The sequence below is a fragment of the Protopterus annectens genome, chromosome 6.part0 (genome assembly GCF_019279795.1).
Source record: "Protopterus annectens isolate FY-2018-M chromosome 6.part0, PAN1.0, whole genome shotgun sequence".
Classification (NCBI taxonomy): Eukaryota; Metazoa; Chordata; order Ceratodontiformes; family Protopteridae; genus Protopterus; species Protopterus annectens.
The window spans coordinates 14,331,616-14,347,510 of record NC_056737.1 but is presented as its reverse complement, the minus strand read 5'-3'; the positions used below and the strand labels follow the sequence as shown (position 1 = coordinate 14,347,510).

Sequence of the window (15,895 nt, the reverse complement as noted above, 5' to 3'; positions counted from 1 at the left end):
TGTCTGTCCTGACAAGCAGGGTCCCCGGAGAAAGAAGATACTTGAAAGCTAGTAAGGCCTGCTGAACTGCAATCAACTTTTAGATTTATGTGCAGGTGCATCTGCTGGGTGTTCCAACTTCCCTGTATGCATCTGCCATCCAGGTGTACTCCCCAGGCATAGTCCGATGCGTCTGTAGTCAGAACCTTAGTGGCAAGAGGTGTCCGAAAAGGCATGCCAATGTTTTGTAGACAGGCTGTTGCCCACCATAGAAACTCTGCCTGCAGAGATCGAAGCAGCGGAATCATCATATCCAGGTCCTCTGTGTGTTGACACCAAATGTTCTTGAGGTACCATTGCAATTTCCTCATACGCAGTCTTGCATATGGAATCATGAGAATACAAGATGCCATGAATCCCAGAGCTTGCAGGTATTTCCTTGCAGGGAGCTAGGACATACTTGCCAAGTCCTTGAAGTAAACTGAAAGAGTTGTCTGCTTCTCCTGGGTGAGATATATCATCTGGGCGGCTGTGTTCAGACTCGCTCCCAGGAATGTTATCTCCTTGGATGGTACCATTTTCGACTTTTCCACATTGTGTGTGTAACCCAGGGAAGAGAGAAGTCTCTTTACGAATTCCAGCTCCTTTAATAGCTGTTCCTGAGAACTTGCTTGAATCAGACAGTCGTCCAAGTATGGGTAAATCTGAATTTCCTTCTGCCTGCAAAAAGCAATGACTGGGGCCAGGCAATTCGTGAAGACTCTGGGAGCAGTAGATAAGCCAAAGGGCAGCGCAGAGAATTGGTAATGTTGCTCGCCCACTCAAACGAAGGTACTGCCTGCAACTTTCCCTGATAGGAATGTGCAGATAAGCCTCTGAGATCCAAGGTTACCGGCCAGGAATCCTTTTCTAGCAGTGGTAGCAACTGATGCAGATTGAGCATTTTGAAATTTTGAATTACTAGAAGAGAGTTCAGAATGGAAAGATCCAGGATAGGATGCCAGGTGCCTTCTTTTTTGGAACTAGGAAAAGCCTGGAATATAAGCCCTGGCCTACCTGCTGAGCAGGAACTGATTGTATTGCTCCCAGATGAGACAGACAAAATTTGTTTTTCTACTTCTGTCCTTTGGTTTGGAGGAATGCCTGGGAATCCCTTGGGAGCTGGAAAGGTGCTGAAAGAAAACTTATGCCCTAGGGACACCGTTCTGAGCACTCATTTGTCATCTGTGATAGTGGCCCAGACATCTGCAAAAAGGGCAAACCTTCCCCCTAAAGGACTCTCCTAGCAAGCAAGAACAGGCAGAAGTTGTAAAACATCATTGAGAGTGTGTTGATTGAGATGCAGGCTTGGAGCTTCCCCCTTTAGAAGTGGAAGCCTGTCTAGACCTTTGAGGGGTAGCCCCCCTGCCCCCTGAAAGATTTGTAACCTCTAGTCCTGGACGGTTCTGTCTGCTGGTATCAGGAAAGGTCCAACACTTGGAAGGGTAATTCCTGCTAAAGCGAGGGGGTTGAACTTGCAGAAAATCCTTAACAGTTTGCATGGACTTGGCCTTATCCTCCATCTTCTTTAGTACCTCCTCTGCTTTGCTGCAAAAAAGACTGTCTTTATGCAAAGGTACATCCAAAAGCTTAGCCTTGACAAGTTCTGGAAGAGGCTGTTCTCTGAGCCAAGCATGCCTTCTAACAACAGATCCAGTAGCCGTAGCCCTGCTGTAGGCCTCAAGGATGTCAAAACCACAATGCAAAGAATGCTTATTGACCAGACTGGCAGAATTCAGTAAATCCTGCATGTCTTTATTCTCTGCCAAAAGAGGTACACTTGCTATCCTAGACTTAATAGCCTCCAAGGTGCGCTGCTGGTACTTCAGCATATGAAATAGACAATTGGTAGCCCTAATAGCTAGGGTGGCAAGAGGAATAAGCCTTCTTGCCCCACCTATCTAGGTTCCTAGACTCCCTGTCAGAGGGAACAGGATCCTGGTAACAGTGGCCTTAACTCCTTTAGGGATCCGCCAACAGATTCCTGAAAAGAAACAGATGAGAATCAGGGACTCTGCAGTACCTGTCAGGTATCCTGGGAGCAGGAGGAACCGAATTTGGAGACAAGGAATTTTCCAGAAAAACATCAACAACTTCCAACACAGGGGGAGTAGCAAGAGGGCTTATGCCAAGGTAAATCCAGAAACTCCCTAATCCGTTTTTTGGATTGGGGGTAATCCTGACTTTCCCATTTAAAATGTTCTCTGAGGGTATTTAAAGTATCACAAAAAGAGAAATCCTCTGGAGGAGAAGCAGAAGGGATGGACTCCTCTGTGTCTGAATCCTCAAAAGGAGAAAAAGCCTAAGAAAATTCCTCTTCATCAGCAGAAATGCTGGAAGAATCAGAACCTGAGCAGGACAAAACCTCAGGAGAAACATCCCCTAACTCCTTTTAGAAGGAGGAGGCTGAGAACCCTTAATAAGAGTCAACAAATCATTATCCATTTCAACCATTTGGGATTGAGGGGAACGAGAAGAAGCTGGAGCCTGCTTTTTTACAGGCTTACGAATGGAAGATTTATCTGCAAGCCTGAAGGACTCGGGAGGCCTGGCAACCGCCGAAGTTGCAGCAGAGGTTGAAGGAAGAAGTTTGCTGTCAGAACGCAAAACAGAGGCCTCAGACACCGGAGTCCGTTTAGCAGCTCCAGCAGAAGAGGCGACCGGCGACAGGTCGGAAGGCAAAACGGATACCAAAGGCCTAAGGGACTCAGACTCAATCAAGGCCTGCGGTTGTACATCTGGGGACTGCAGGGAATGCAAAGGCGTCTCACTGGCTACCGCCTGACTGATGACCAACTTAACCTCATCCGATGACTTAGCTTTCTGAGGCCTGTCGTGGTCCTTATCCTTATGTTTCTTCGGAACATCCGAAGCCTGAAGACCGGCGGACACCATAGCAATGAACTTAGGCCAAACTCCAAAATGCCTAGACAAAATTTTAACCTGACAGATAGTACGTGGATTAAAGGAGGCACAGAGATCACACTTGGGAATGTCGTGGTCAAGGCTTAAAATAATGCAATAGGAATGAAAATCTCTATGGGGAATCTGCTTTCCACAGGTAAGGCAATTATTAACTTTTTCTGACATTTGTTAAGGCAAGAAGAGAGGATCCCCAATGGGGCACTTAGCTGCAGTGGACTTCAACTCTTGTAATTAGAAACCAACAAAGGTAAACTGCTGACCGGCACTTGTGCATGAAAAGCTTCTGCTTCGGGCTCCATGGCAAGGAAGACTGAGGAAGTTACGTCGGCTGCCTCCTTTTGTATCAGACGCCCTTGGCAACCGACGTCATTTTTACTTACCTTTGGTATTCTGGCTGACTGAGGGCTACTGGGAGCCAGATAACCCATTTGTTAGGACTGCAACAGTGAAACACGATGATCATCATCCTTTGCATTCTTGAGGCCCCTCGCAATGTGCAAGGAGAAGGGGCAGTAGCATGTCCCCTTCCTCTAGAACCGTTCTGTAAATGCTCTCAGCACAGTTTTAAAAGTAGACAAACTTTTCCACCAGAAGTACTAGTCTGTAGGAGGTAAAAGTTTACCTCACAAAGCTTTTACAAATACATCAACACATCTGACAAGAAACAAGCACTTGTATCCGTATTTCCTAGGGAACTCTATCTTTCTGAATAATTCTAATAAAACATTTGCATCTTCTCAGTCTCAGTAAGGAGCAGATCCACTACTTCGTAATAATTAGTAGCACAGACCATCACCAAGACACATCTTTTACCTGAGACAATTCAGGTTCTAAGACGCCTGTGATTACCATGTGAAACAGCTCCCCAATAACAAAGGCAACAAATAAGAAGTTATGTACCTACCATAACGTTCCATGTTAGTTGTCTGCTAAGCTCGAGAGTCACTTTTACCAGCTCGAGGCAGCCCCATATCCCATGATGCAAGGTACCCAGATCTCGTTTGATGACAAAGGGCAATAGCACCAAGCATGAAATACTTCCCAAAGGAAGAAAGAAAACTTACAGATGGAAGAAGGACCAGGTCTGAATGGTCTTCAGCATAACAGTTTCTTATAACAAGGTCTGTCCAGGCCAGGAGAGAAGACAACTAACATGGAACGTTATGGTAGGTACATAACTTAATGTTAAGTTGTCAATCTTCATTCTTGCTTGATGGGACTAGCACCTCTATCCTGGGTGGCTCAATGGAACAAACTCTTGAGGACTGTAGAGCCAAAACTGGCTCTGTCCCTGGAGGCCAAGTCCAATTTGTAATGGGAAACAAGGCCCAAGTGGCTGGTGCACAAATAGTGTCTAAAGGAAGTCCAGCTTGAAAAGCTGTAGAAGTAGCTAAGCTCCTAGTTGAATGTGCTTTAGGTTTTGAGCACGGCTGTTTTCCTCTGAGCAGATAAATTTCAGAGATGACAAGAAAGCCATCTAGACAAGGTCACTTTAGAAACAGGAAGGCCTTTTTATTATCATAGGAAACAAAAAGTTGATCAGATTTTCTAAATTTTTGTTCTGTCCAAATAATATCTAAGTTGACGGTGGACATCAAGATAATGTAGCTTTTGTTCAGCTCTATCTGAATAGTTAGGAAAAATACAGGGAGATCAATGGATTGATTCAAATTGTTCTTTAGGCGACCTTTAGCAAAAAGGTTGGGTTAGTTCTCAAAGATACTCTGTCTTTGTGAAAAACCAAATAGGGTCGGAAAGAAAGAGCATGAAGTTCAGACACCCTCCATGTAATAGCCACTAGGAATAAAGTTTTCCAAGAAAGATATTTAGGGGGAACAAGAGCAGCTGGCTCGAAGGGGAAGAATCAAGGATGTCAGCACTAAATTTAGATCCCACTGAGGAGGAGGATTCCTGATTGGAGGCTTTAGTAGGAAAATTCCTTTCAAGAAGGCCCTGAGAGCCTATGGACATAATATTATGATCTGCTATCCGACATGAAAATTGGAAATAGCAGCCAATTGAACTCTGACTGTGGAAGAAGAGGAGCCTGCATGAAAAATCTCTGCTAAGAAGTCCAGAACTGCCTGAACAGGGCCATTTGCTAGTATAAATCCTCCTGGTAGAGGATTACTATGATGTCTCTAACTGGGTTAGAGATCACCTGGCTAAGGAAGGAAGTGGAGCAACCAAGCTGTGAGGTTGAGAGAAGGGATTGACCGGTGCAGCTGACCCGATTGGTGAATCAGAAGATCTGGCACTGGGTCCAGATGCGCTGCACCAAAAGGTGATGATGGAGGAACCAAACTTGTCGAGGCCAGTAAGAGCAATGAGAATCAATTTGGCTCTCAGAGCGGTAGCTTTCTGTATAACCTGAGGGATCAGCGGAAATGGAGCGAAGGCATAAAAGTCCCTGGGGCCAATCCTGGTCTGGGGATGGCCTGATAGAGGGAAGAGGCTGAAGAAGTCTGGACATTTGCTGTTTTGGGGAGTAGCAAGCTTGAGAGACCACTCGTGAGGCATGAGAATAGCTCTGCTCAATCTGTCCGCTACAATGTTGGTTTCCAGGGATGAGACTTGGTTCCGCCCTGTTTGTTGATATACCAAACTACAGACATGTTGTCTGTGGTCGTTGAGGGCTTGCAACGTTAAAAGCACTGCTCTCATCTCCAGGACATTTATGTGCAGATGGTACATCAGGGAGGCATCCGTGGTGACAGTGGCGTGGGGGGATGGGGGTACAAAGTACCCCCCCTGGGTGAACCTGAGGAGATGTGATCCACCAAGCAAGATGCTCTTTGCATGTCTGTGTCACCAGAATCTGGTGGTATGACCATTGTGTGAACAGCATCCACTGAAGAAGCATGTAGAATCGAGCCAGGGAAGAAGAGTAATGGCGCAGCCATGAGACCTAATACCTTTAGAACCATTCTGGCCTGTACTTTCTTGTTGGCCAGAATGATCATGACTCTGAATGTCTGAAACTCTTTGATCTGTAAGGGTAGCTGACATCCGAACAGTGTCTAAGTTTGCCTATGAAGGTAATAGACTGGCAGGCGATAAGGATGAGAAGTTGATTGAGATGCCCAAATGAGAACAAAGGTTTATTGTGTAATCCCTGGCTTGTATAAGCTGATGCCTGGTGGTGCGTCTCAGGTGAGCCGTGACCACTGCCATGCATTTGGTGAACACTCTGGGGCTGTAGTGAGACCAAAGGGCAGGGCTCTGAACTGGAAATGACTGGACCCCAGCCGGCGGAGAAATCTCCTGGAGCATCTGTGAATTTTGATGTGATATCCTGAAGATCTATTGAGCACATCCAGTTGTCCTTCGGTAAGAAGGGCAGAATTGACTGAAGAGTGACCATTGAATCTTGTCTTCCTGACAGACTTGTTGAGTCTGCTGAGATCCAATATTGGTCTCCAGTCTCCGTCTTTTGGGGACCAAACTCTGAATGGCTGTTGTAACTGGCTGAATGGCTCTTTTGCAGTAGTTTTGAGACTTCTAACTCTGCAATTTGGTGGTACATCTGGAAGGGAATTTGAGGGAAGGGACTTTCCTCGAAAGGAATTATGTAACCCTTGGATATGATCGACTGTACCCATCTGTCTTGAGTGAGGGAATGCCAGGCTTCTGGGTACAGTGATAATCTTCCCGAGGAGGGACAGGAGGGCAACATCTCAGGGATGCTGAAAGGGCTTGTCAGAGAGCTCTCTCTTTTCCCTGGTTTTTGGACCCCCTCTGCCTCTTCTGTTGTTGCTACCCCTCTGCCTCTAGGGTAAACTGACCACGTGAATCCGTGTGACTCCTTGGGATTCCCCACCTTTCTGTCCTTTGGGATAAGGTCTAGAAGGGACTCAACAGCAGAAAGAGTCTTGCGCACCTGGTCAAGGTTTCCTTCACCTGAGGGCCAAACAAAGCTGACCCATCAAAGGGAGAATTTGTGAAGGATGCCTTAAAGGGATCAGCCACACCTGTACCCATCCGCAGCATAAGATATTAGCCGATGGAGGGAGGTTGCAATGGAAATGAGGGTTCCAAGGTGCAAAGCAATTTTTCTTGAGCCCCTGCAGCTGTAGGATCTGAACTACTTCACCCAGCTCCTGGATATCCCTGGAGTCTGGTGAAGTGACATAATATCCATGGTCCTAGAGTCCTTATTAGGAGGTTCCTTTTGGTGCCGCAGCCACCACCATGGCATCAGCGGGGACACCCTTAGTGAGGATGCTTGTCACACGGGGCAGTGATAAATTTTGAAGGCCTCCTAGGGACTGGCTCTACAGAGTCAGGAGCTGCCAGACACCCAGGAGGTGGAGGGCCTCTAGGTACACTGACTCATCCTCAGAGGGATTGTTGGTGGGCCAGTTTCCTCTGTTTAAGAAGTTCTAGGATGTCTGAGAAGGAGACATCCTCAGAGGATCTAGGGATCCCTCTGACTCATCAAAGTCAGTATCAGTCTACATGTTTCCTCTTACAAGTCCTCTTCCTAGGAGGATCTCGAAACATCAGGAGAATCAAATTCCCAATGGGAAACCTGAGGCGGAGGATCTCTGGGTCCTGTAGCAAGAGAAGTGGCAGAGATGTCAACAGGTACTATAGAGGGAGGAGCAACAGACTGCTGACTGATACCAGTGGCCAGCACACTCTTCATCACCTCGAATGCTCCCCTCCCAGGCAGGTCCGAGAGCTAGGAACTCCAGGGACCACGGAAGTCTCGAGGCAGATGTCGGAGCCGAGCTCACCAAGGCCGAGGCTTCAAGGGTTCGGACAAGGGTCCGATGCCACTCACCCCTCGGAGGAGACCATGGAAGCCCGACCACGAATCCCTCTAAGGAAGGTCTCGAAGAGGAGATAAGAGTAGAGGCTGAAGGAACAGAAGGGGTATCCGTCTCTCCAGCCGTAGCAGTAACCATTCCTCCAACTCCAAGCTCTGGGGTAGAGTTGAAGGAGGAACTGTGGACCAACAGTCGTCTGTTGAGACGGACTATGTAACATTTGGGCCAGTACCTGTGACTTAAGTAATCTACTGACCACTCTCTCTAGGTCATGATCTGACAGTCTGGATGACCTTGAAGATCGGCTCCGATGGCTCCGTTCCGAAGAAGAGGTGAAGCCTCCAAGGAAGGAGACCGACCTCTTCCTGGAATGAGCCATTGGAACCGATACTATAGATCCGAAGACTTATCGGAGCCGACAGGAGATACAGCCACCAAAGTAACGGGTCGGAGCCGATCGAGCCGACACGATGCCTGTGCCACATGGTGGTCGGAACGGTGGAGCCGACACGAAGTGGTCGATGCAGATTCGGCACCGATAGCCATCGGTGCAGAATCGGCTCCAGCGAGCCGATCTCCTGAGCGAAACGCGAGCTTAGACACAGAAGCCTGGGCCTTGGAAGATTTAGCTGATTTTGATGGAGCCGACTTGGCGGAGAGCCCTCCCGTCTTTCCTGCAGGACTCTCTGGCTGAAGGAATGACAAATAGCACAGGAGTCCTGCAGGTGAAGAGGCCCCAGGCAATACAGGCAAGAAGTGTGACCGTCTGTCAGAGACATCTTCTGACAGCACGAGTCACACTTCCTGAGACCCTCTCCTTTGACATGGTGCTTCACAAAACACACACCAGTCAAAATTTAAATTAAAGAAATACCAAAAGGTATTCCTAAAACAAACACACACACTAACAGGAGGGATGGGATGGGTAAAGTTTGACTAAAAAATTAAAAGAGACAGGGATTTTCTGTCAGGAAATCTAAATAATTAACTTATAACTAACAATAAAAGGTTTTTAACAAAAGGGGCTTAAATATCAATAAAGTGAATCACTTACCAGGAGCTGGTAAAGGAGGACCTCATAAAGATCTGGCTACTTACCGCCTTGCATCATGGGATATGGGGCTGCCTCGAGCTGGTAAAAGTGACTCTCGAGCTTAGCAGAACCCATCAAGCAAGAATGAAGGCGAGATTGACAACTTAACATGGAGCCTTAAGTTTATCTCCTGCATTGCTAATTTTTAGGCCCTCCTCACATTTACTGCAGAACCCTCTCAATAGCTTTTGCAATATCCATCCAAGAGAAATTCAGCATAAGCCTTCGTTTCCTATGCTTCATGGCCATATGACCTGAAAAAGAAAGATCATGGGCTATGGCTAGAAGTGTCCACCAATGGACCTTTGCTACTACCAAGCTGGTACATCATTTCTCCCTCTAGACCTTGTTCAAGAATTCATTCTCGCTATTCACCATCCCAGTATATAGATTTCCATTGACCTTGAACATCAGGAAAGTCTTTGGCTACAATCAAGTTCTGTAAGGAAGGATGGAAAAAAGAAGTTATGTACTCACCCATAACATTCCATGTGAGTTGTTTATCTCGCCTTTATTCTCACTGATGGGTTCGGAGCCGATCCTCTGCTCCGACACGGCCTATAGCAAAAGCTCAAGGTTTGCCAGTAGCTCGAGACCAAGCCCCTTATCCCACAATGCACTGCTGGAATTACCTCAGATCTTGTTTGCTGCGAGTATATATACCTTTTTTTTTTCCTACAATGAAGCACTTCCCAAAGGGGAAGAAGTATCAAATAACCAGGATGGTACTGGCCTCTAAGTCAACTGTCAGCCAGGAGGGAGGAACGCGGGAATAAAGGCGAGATAAACAACTCGCATGGAACGTTATGGCGAGTACATAACTTCTTTATGTGAAGTTGTTAAATCTCGCCGTTTATTCTCACTGATGGGTAGCATCCCGAGCACCCTGAATCTTGGGTGGCTTATGGAAGTATGTTTTTCAGTACCGTGGAACCAAAGAAGATCTGTCCCTGGAAGCCTCATCTACTTTGTAATGCGCGATAAAGGTATGATGCTTAGACCAAGTGGCTGCAGCGCAAATATTGTCAAGGGGCAATTTAGCTTGAAAGGCAGAAGACATAGAAACTGCTCGGGTAGAATGAGCCTTAGGTCTGTCAATGGCATGTTTGCATTTGCATAAACAAAGGATATACAATCTGATAACCCATTTAGATAGGGTTGTTTTAGCCACTGGATTACCTTTTCTGGCCTCCGAAAAGCTGATCTGATTTTCTAATATCCTTAGTTCTATCAAGATAAAATCTGAGCTGTCTGTATACATCAAGTTTATGCAGCATGTATTCCAATTTGTTAGAGTGTTTGGGAAAAAAGAGTGGCAACTCAACCTGATTGATATTGGATTCGGAACAGACTTTAGGCAAAAAGGAGGGGTTTGCTCTGAGAGATACTCTATCAGCATGGAAAATCATGTAAGGAGGTCTAATAGATAATGCTTGAAGTCCTGACACTCTGCGGGCAGAAGTAATGGCCACTAGGAATATCGTCTTCCATGACAAATACTTGAGATCACAAGAAGATGCTGGTTTGAAGGGGGGAAGAATTATTTGAGACAGCATAAAATTCAAATTCCAGGGAGAATAAGGAATTTTGACAGGAGGTCTCATGTGAAAAACACCTTTAAGAAAAGCCTTAGATAACTTATAGCCCATAACGTTCAACCCATCGAATCCAAGGTGGAAATTTGATATGGCGGCTAACTGGACTCTAACTGTGGCAGCTGCTGCTCCTTCCTTAAAGATCTTTATCAAAAATTCTAAAATGGAGGACAGAGGAGCTTGGAAAGGGTCGATTTTCTGTATATTGGCCCAAATTGTGAACCTGTTCCACTTACTGCAGTACAGTTTCCTAGTGGATGGCTTGTGAGAAGACAAAGGATTTGTCTTGTATCATCTGAGATTGAATGAAACCTGGCAATTAGGGGAAGTGGATTAGCCAGTCAGCTTTAGGGACTGCAGTGAAGGATGGAGGTCCCCTGACAGGTGTGTCAGAAGGTCTGGAACTGGGTCCAGGATCCATGGATTCTCCAGCAGATGATGGTGAAGGAAGGGGAACCAAATCTGTTGAGGCCAGTAAGGGGCTATGAGGTTAACTTTCCTTCCTAGCGATTTCGCTTTCTGTAAAACCCTTGGTATCAATGGAATATGTGGGAATGCATAAAGGAGACCCGGGGGCCAATCGTGCATGAGTGCATCTCTCGGGGGAATGTCCTGGAGGTGGTATTACGGCAAAGTAGCTTCTGCATTTGTTATTGATGTGACTGGCAAAGTTGTCGCAGCAAGGCTGGCCTCATTTGTGGAAAATCAAATCTGCAACTCGTTGGTTGAGAGACCACTCATGAGGCAACAGTATTGTCCTGCTTAGTTTGGCTGTTATCATGCTGGATTTCCCCGGGATGTGCATTGCTAACAGAAAACGCTGGGATAACACAGCCCACTGCCATACCCTGAGGGCTTCTCGGCAAAGGGGGTAAGACTTGGTTCCGCCTTGCTTGTTCAAGTACCAGCCCACTGACATGTTGTCCATCTGAATTGCAATTGTCGCTAGAGGAGGAGAGTCCTGAAAGTACTGCGATGCCACAAGTACCACTCTCAACTCCAGAACATTGATATGCAGATGTGACTCTTCATCCGTCCATGTGCCTTGGGCTGTCTTTCCCTGAAAATGGGGGGGGGGGCGACAAAAGGTCTTCCGATTGTGACGAAGAGACGTCAACCACCACCGAAGGTCTCTCTTGCAAGAATCTGTGATGAGAATCATGTGGTGCATCGGTAATTTCTGGTAAGACCACTGAGCAAAGAGGAGCCATTGAAGGATTCGCATATGCATCCTTGCGAGTGGTATAGCCAGGATTGCTGCCGCCATCAAACCTAGCACCTTCAAGACCTCTGCTGCTGTAACTTTGTTCTTTTGACACCAGTGAGTTGATGTGTTGGCGGAGAAGTGAGACTCTTTCGATTGGAAGACGTAGAGTGGTGGTTGAGGCATCTAACGCTGCTCCTATAAAAATGGTATGCTGCGATGGCGATAAGGCAGACTACTTTTCGAAGTTGATTGTAATGCCTAATTAATGGCAGAGTGTCAGAGTGCATTGTGTTGCCCGAGTCAATTGATGCCTGGTGGTAGCGGTGAGGAGCCAATCGTCTAGGTATGGAAACACCTGGAATCCTAGATGCCTCAGGTGAGCTGTGACCACTGCCATGCATTTGGTGAAAACTCTTGGAGCTGTAGTGAGACCAAAGGGCAAAGCTCGAAACTGGTAATGATTGGCTCCCAGCCGGAAACGCAGGTGATCCCTGGAGTGTCTGTTCATCTTTATGTAATAGTATGCATCGAGATCTATGGAGCACATCCAATCGCCTTTCCCTAGGAAGGGAAGAATGGACTGAAGCGTGACCATTTGGAACTTCTTTCTTTACGAACTGGTCGAGTCTGCTGAGGTCCAAGATAGGTCCTCCAGTCCCCTGTTTTCTTTGGTACCCAAAATAATCTTGAATAACTTCCGAATCCAACTTGGTCTGCTGGGACTGGTTGGATGACTCTTTTTCTAGCAATTTGTGGACCTCTACGATTGCTTGTTCCCTGAGACTGGGTGGAACATCTGGGATTCTGTTTACAGGAGTGGGAGGGGAAGAGAACGGTATGAAATATCCTCTGGAAATGATACTTTGTACCCATTTATCTGATATTATGTTTAGCCAGGTTTCTGGGTACAAAGACAAGCGACCCCTGACTTTCTCCAGAGCCGAACAGCCGGACCCCTTTCAGGGGCGCTGGTTGGGCTGACCAAAGAACTGGCCCCTGTCACCCTGTTGCTGCGGACCCCCCTCTACCGTGCGGGTGGCGTCTTCAGTTATAGCCCCCTCCTCTGCCTCTAGAGGGGGTTCTCCACGTGTGTTCTGAAAGGCTCCCTGTGCTTTTCAGAACCACATTTTCCCTCCCCTAGGGCCCTTGGGGTAGGGCCGAGTAGGGGTAGAAAAACGGACTCCAACGGCAGATAGGGTTCTTGCCTTCCTGCTCACACCTGGTTAGAGTTTCCTTTACTTTAGGCCCAAACAGTGATGAGCCATCAAATGGGGTGTTGATAAAGGAAGACTTAAAGGGCTCCGCAAAGGAACAGAGACACATCCAGGCTCGTCTTCGCAGAGCAATGCCAGAACTAGCGGCTCTACTCAAACCATCAGATGCATAAGATATGAGACTCATGGACGAGTTCACCACAGAGTTTAGGGTAGCGAACTGTGTGTTGACTTTGTCGGCAACCCCTGCAGCTACCATACCCTGAAGAGCATCTCCTAGCTCTTTCAGATCAACTCTTTGCAGTCTCGTAAAATGGGTGAAGTAGTTCAGCGATTGCAGAGAAAAAGTTGCTGAACTAAACACGCATTTCCCATTATCTATCCATGATCCTAGAATCTCTGTTAGGAGGATGGATAGATGCGGATGTTTCAGACACTTCCTTTTTGGTGGCTGCAGCTACCACCATGGCATCAATAGGCACTCCTTTGGTCAAAAAGGCTTTGTCCACTGGGGCAGAGATGAACTTATTCGGCTTCAGAGGGACAGGTTCCATGGCCTCCGGTGACTCCCACGCCTTACAAGAGATCAGCTCCTTGAGCTCGTCATAAGGCGGAGACACCCAAGAAGTGGAAGGCTGAGACCCAAAAGCCTTCAAGGGCACTGACTCATCCTCAGTAGGGGTTTTGGACTGCCAATCGCCCTTCTGACTAACGATCTCTAACATCTCCGCAAAGGAGATATCCTCAGAGGGGGATTGAGGGGACACTTCTGACTCATCCGTGTTGGATGTCAAAGACTCCTGTGGGGAGTCTTAAGTGCCTCCTCTTGCACAGTCTCTTCCTGGGTACTTTTCAGTGGGGGGATCTGGGGAGGTCTCGGAAGAGCAGGGGATGCCCTGTGGGGGTACTTTAGGCTCAGGGTCTCTACACTTAGGGGGACCAGTAGATGAAGAAGCGTACACAGGAGCTTGAGGGGAGAGGGAAGGCCGAACCGATGCTGATGATGTCTTGGGAGACAGGACTCTCCCTCATGGCATCAAAGGCGCCATGGCTCAGACGAGAAGGGGTAGATGGACCCGAAAGGACTGTCCGATCCTCCCGCACCGAAACCATGGGCTCCGAGCTGGAGGTAGTAGCAGAGCTCATCCGAGCCAAAGCCCCGAGAGGAAGAGTCGGCACCAACAAATTCGTCCGACTACCCTCCCCAGACCCGATGGGAGAGCGTCGGCTCCTAGCGTCCTCGGTCGGTGCCAAGGATGTCAGTAGATAGAGCCGATACCACCAGTACAGGTCTCTGCTCCAAAGGTTCGGCAATCATCGGTTCAGGCTCCTTTGGTTCCGAGGGTCCAGTATGGCTCGGAGGAGGAGTACACAAATCAGGTTCAAAAGTCTTTGGCTCCGACGAAATGGTCGGGGCTGCCAACAATTTAGAAAGTCCTGGTGCCTGTAGAAGCTTCTGCACTAGCCGATCCATGTCCATATCCGAAAGGCTGACCGAAGACTTAGAGGAATGCTCCGAAGGTGCTGACTGGAGCAGAGGAGATGAGGGAACCTCAGAGACCGGCTCCAATACTGGGAGCTGGCTCCATACCAAGGGACACTCGGTTCAGAGGGCTGTGGAACCGATGACCCTGTACCCTCTGAAGTTCTTGCCTTCTTAACAAGTTCTGAATCTGAAGATTTTGAAGTACTGGCACCTTCCTGGCTACCCAATGCCTCAGAAAAAGAATGCTGCAGCAATCCCCTGTCAATGAGTTTCCTCCTGCTCTCTAAGAGGACTCTTGATGAAAAAGAGTAGCAAATACTGCAAGAGTCTTGGAGGTGTTTAGCCCCTAGACAGTAAACACATTGGACATGTCCGTTAGTGATGGACATTTTCTGCCCAAAATCTGGGCATTTCTTAAATCCCGATTTGGGATGAGACTCTTCCCTTTCATCCGACATGCTAGAAACAGTGCAAACCTGTAGGATAAAAACAGGCTTCCAACACTAAGAAACTACTAACAGTTGAAATTATAAACCTAAATGGGGTAAGAGAGACCCAACACTAAGCAAAGTAAGCAAACTAACCCACACCGGGCACTACTATAATGATAAACCTATAAAATTCAAATACAGGGCTAAATAGGTCCACTAATTAAATACGGACAACAAGAATTATTATTAACTCTAAATAGGGCTAGGAAAGGCCCACATAAGACTAAGCCAACACAGGGCACTAACTGCTACAAACTACTTATGCCTATTATTATTTTAACAAGAAACACACAAACTCTTTACATGAAGAAAAATCTATGAAGAAAAAGAATTTTTTTAAAACTTGCTATTTATTAATAAATGGTCCGAGCTGACTGGATCACTGAGATCTCTCTTGCTGCGGCAAACTAGATCTGAGGTAATTCCAGCAGTGCATTGTGGGATAAGGGGCTTGGTCTCGAGCTACTGGCAAACCTTGAGCTTTTGCCATTAGGCAGTGTCAGAGCCGAGGATTGGCTCCGAACCCATCAATGAGAATAAACGGCGAGATTTAACAACTTCACATATGATCTTTCAACTATTTCCTTGTGATCCTCTCCAGTTCTCCTTCCAAAGGAAGTCTGGTATCTTTTGACAGCTGTGTATCAGATTCAGGCTTGCCACTACCACCTAACTCTCCCATCTAGAACAGCCATATCACCAGCATTTGTCGGAGGTATGGACATTGGCTGGTTCTCACTCCTGATGCCATCCCTACATGCTCGTCTTCATGCCTTGCTGCATGTAGTTGCATGCATACAAAGTACTGAATCATTTCCTATAAAAATACACTAGGATATCAAACAGACACCTGTTCTTTCCCTTGGTCCAGTTAAAATTCAAGTAAACTCTTGGCCCTCTTTCAAATTCAAGCAAACCCTTATCTGGAAAGAACTGCCCAGGTAAAGCACTATTTCCTTTTAACCACTGTAGACTTTTAAAAGTAGTTATGTCTGATGCTGTATCCCTTTTAATAATGCCCTCCACAGGTGTAGGTACAGACCCTTGTGGTAGTACTAACAGCAGTGGTCTCCAGACAACTCGCAACTAATGCG

At 47.0% G+C, this 15,895-nt stretch overlaps 1 protein-coding gene across 6 annotated transcripts in view; it reads right to left on the bottom strand.

Moving 5' to 3' along the window:
• Positions 1-15,895, bottom strand: part of G2E3 (G2/M-phase specific E3 ubiquitin protein ligase) — a 1,254,036-nt gene that overhangs the window by 391,496 nt on the left and 846,645 nt on the right. The window lies entirely within an intron of this gene.